Genomic DNA, 3,900 nt, shown 5'->3' with positions numbered 1-3,900 from the left:
TATATTTCCAGGACCTAGAAAGGTGTCAGATATATAGTAGGTGCTCTATGAATATTTGTGGGATGTTATGAAGGAATGTAAAACCCACAGGCATCAGGGTGTATGCATAGGGGGTCAAGGGAGGAAGCAGAGACACAGAGGCATCCAGTGTACTTATTTGGGTTTTTCAGTTCAAAAGTATCAAAAGGCCACCTTTCCCCAAACTGAAGCAGCACTGAGTAGAAGAAAGGCCCAATATTTGGCATCTATCCTGGGTTTGAATTCTGACATTGACATTGAATAGCTGTGACATTGGGCAAACTCTTGGTCTTAGATTCTTACCCTGGACAATATAGATAATGGTCCCTTCTTCCAAGATAGGTATTAGAAGAAGTAATGATGAAATATGATAATGCCTGTAAAGTATCTGCACCATCACATAAACTCAGGAAATATGAATTGCCCTTCATTTGAACTCTGCTTCTTTTCCTTTTGGTGGCACCACCTCTCCCTTTTCCTAGGTCAGAAATTTGCACTATTGGACACATGACTGCTACAGATGCTCAGCAGTAGATAAAATGGTAGAATTAGAGGCCTCAGGTGGAATTTAGGGTAGAGGAACCTCCTGTACCTTGGATTCTTCAACTAGAAAACAGGAGTAGGGTTGTTGTGCAGAAGAATGTGTTAACTTTTGTGTAGAAGAGAGACTGGTACACAATAAAGGGTTAATAAATATTATTTTGGTTTGCCTGTAGGCCACTGATAAAAATACATGTGTTATCTGGAAGAGAAGGGGCACCCTAGGGTATAAGCGGAGCGGGAGAGCAGAGTTGCTCTGTCTCCCATGCACCATTTATAAGATGTATTAAGATGTCACAGAGAATCAGATTCTACAAGAGGAATGAAAAATAGTGGGCAATTTTCAGTAGGTGTAGCAGGTTAGGGACGCCATGAGTATCTGTGGCCAGAGGACTCACACATTTCCTTCAAAGCTCCTATTCCTCTGAAGCCCTTTTAAAGGAATCCTGCCCCTCCAAAGCCCCACCTGCTATTGGCTACAATCTTAAATCAATGGATAAAGTGGGTGTATGTGGGGGAAATGTGGGATAACTTCAAATACGGGTGTCAGAATGTCTTCTTTCGTGAAGGAGGAAGCTGTGGTGAAAATGTGGATATGAGTTCCAGCAGATGTTTGTCTGTCGAAGAGAAAAACATCAGTATAGGAGACTCAGCTCCTCGGCAACAAAGCAGTTCCTTTGGAGAAAATCTAAACTCTTCAAATAATTCTACAAGGAGAAACCGAAATGCTGCCACTGAAATTTCTCAGATTGTTGAAATAGGCATTGACACGGATAATGATTCGTGTCACCCCAGGAACGAGACTTACAAAAGGAGCCTCCTCCTCTTGACGTGCTCCATGGGGTGAGAAGAAAAAACATTCTTGTTCTACAAACACATGGAATTCACTGGATGCTGATAAAAAGTTTAGTAAGACTTGAAGTAGATGTCAAAGGAGAGGTGATATGACGTAAGCTCCATACATGATAAGAACAGCATTTCCAGCACAAGTGTAGGAAGTCACTAAGACAGATGTTGCAGTATACTGCAGGCTTATGTTTTTCCATGAGAACTTATGACGAACAATCAAAGCCCCCTTTTTTATAATAAAAGAAAAAAAATATATCTCTGAATTAATGCTTGGGAAATGTCCTTTTCCTGCTGGCTCAAATTTAGTCCCCAAATGACATTCGATTAAATAGCATATAGCCCCTATGAGCCCACATTCAACATTTTTTTTTTTGATACATTTGATCGATCCTTGGCTCCCACAGAAGATAAAGAAGATAAGCTTAGAGAAAGAAGGCAGCTTAGTATTGAAGAAGGGGTCGACACTCTCCTGATGCACAGACATTTGAAGACATACATTTGAAGCCACTGCACAGGTCAATTAATTACATAACCTGGTTCCAAAGTTAACTCCTGGAATGACTGAAATAAGTGAGACAATTCTGCAATTTCACAAGCTAATTGTGACTCATAAGAGGACACAACTACCCTGTGTTCACAGTCACGTAGACAGAAGTAAAGCCAGGTGTCTGGAGAGAGCTATGCTCATGTTAGTAGACAGGGAGCTTAGAAAGTCCATACACAGATTCATTACATACACTGCCTCGTGACTGATTTGCTTCAGATATAGGTAGTCCCTGTTACAGGGGAGTGATAGACTGTTATAAAGTGGAAGCTCTTCTTGAAGGGAAACCTGAAGGTACATTTTCGCTCGAGGACTCTGCATGAGAGTCCTCTTCTCTGTGAGCTTCTGTTGCTACAACAGGTTCCTGCATGCCCAAATTTAACAATGGAATCATAACTTTAGTTTTGATGTTCATGACCCCTGTGTATTTCACTCTTGCACTATAACAGGACTTTTGGAACATTATAAAAATCTCAGTTCTTGCATGTTTTTTGAACCATTGCTTGCTATGTCACTAAATAGGGCTTTCCCTTTTAGCCTGCAATATATCTGCCATGAAGGAATCTACAGATGCACTACATATGATGGAATTGATGGGCTCCCTTTACCACCAATGTTACAGGATTTTTAAAAAGAGTGTTACTATAAACAATAAGTTAGCATTTGCTGGTTAGAATGAGAACCAGTCAAGGCAAAGTGAACTCTCCTGTCCTCAAAGGGCTAGATCTGCTTTTATGTGCATCGGACAGTATGCCAATAGCAGGCACACATATCTGTGTTAGGTTTTTTTCAGTGTAATATGTAAGCTTAATGTTAGTATCAGATGTGATTGGCTGTTAGATAAATGTGGTGCCTATCGAGACAACCTAGATAGAGACAATATTTTGCTGATTTAGCTGTTTGATTTTTAATGGCTAGAGTAATTGAGTGAGACAACTCTGGGCATTTGCTGTGAAGAATTCTATTTCTTACCGAACAACAAATTATTAATATCAAATGAGTATTTGAACAGTGTGACTAATGTTTGAAATTATTATTTTTTTCTAAGAAATTTTCTACAAACTTCCCAAAGTAGCAATGTGTGTAGTGACAATAAATCAAGCTTTGGAAGTCCAAAAAATAAAGACTGCCTTCCTTTAGGGAAAAAAAGCAATTTTCTGGCCACGTGGACTTAGTGCAGTTCACTTAAGTGTTGATATAGTTTATAGTCAACCTCCTTGTCTCTTCTGAAAAAGGTACTGTTACATAAACCAGGTTTTCTAAATAGTAGTTCTTACAATTTCCGACTTATACAATTGGTAGAATTTTATTTAAAGACTGGGGTATTATTATTTTTTTAAATGAGTGCTTTAACTTAAAACAGACATTTGGAATAGTGGCTGCAATGTAGTTCTGTGTGTGATTTTAAAGTAGACATGTACTGTCTAATTGTTGATTCATTAAAGTTGGATCTTTTGCTATCCTCATGATGAGTTTGTGAACTATGAAGAAAATGAGACTAGAAGATGCCCATACAAGTCAGATAATAGTAACTACAGTGATTGCTGATATTAAGATTATTGTTAAACTGTAATTAATAATTTGGATGACAGTATTTATCTCTGTTGTAAACTCATAGCTGAATTGCTTGAACACAATTTCTAGAATTTCAATGCAGTTGATTTCTAATAGAAAATCTGAAACCTAAATTACAGATTTAAAAGATACTCTACAACCATTATATCTGTAAAAAACTTTACTTAGCACCTTTTTATCACTTAGAATTGTATGCAATACTATTAGAGTGAGCTATTTTGGAAGTAGTAATAAGTTCTAGTGTTTGCTTCTTTGTATTGAACTGAATTTACAATTTTATCTTAGACATTTGCACTAAAGTAGTTAAATCCATTCTTGTGTCTTTTGGTTAATGTGCTCTGAACCACTGGTGAGCGAATGCTCCTTAGTTTCCT

The 3,900-nt window shown here is 37.9% G+C and overlaps 1 pseudogene; it reads left to right on the top strand.

Moving 5' to 3' along the window:
* Positions 1-391: 391 nt before the first annotated feature.
* LOC102878212 lies at positions 392-2,651 on the top strand (annotated as a pseudogene).
* The last annotated feature ends 1,249 nt before the right edge of the window (positions 2,652-3,900 follow it).

Source organism: Pteropus alecto, unplaced genomic scaffold (genome assembly GCF_000325575.1).
Source record: "Pteropus alecto unplaced genomic scaffold, ASM32557v1 scaffold202, whole genome shotgun sequence".
Taxonomy (NCBI): domain Eukaryota; kingdom Metazoa; phylum Chordata; class Mammalia; order Chiroptera; family Pteropodidae; genus Pteropus; species Pteropus alecto.
The sequence above is the reverse complement of the archived record's forward strand: the minus strand, read 5'-3'. Positions and strand labels throughout refer to the sequence as shown.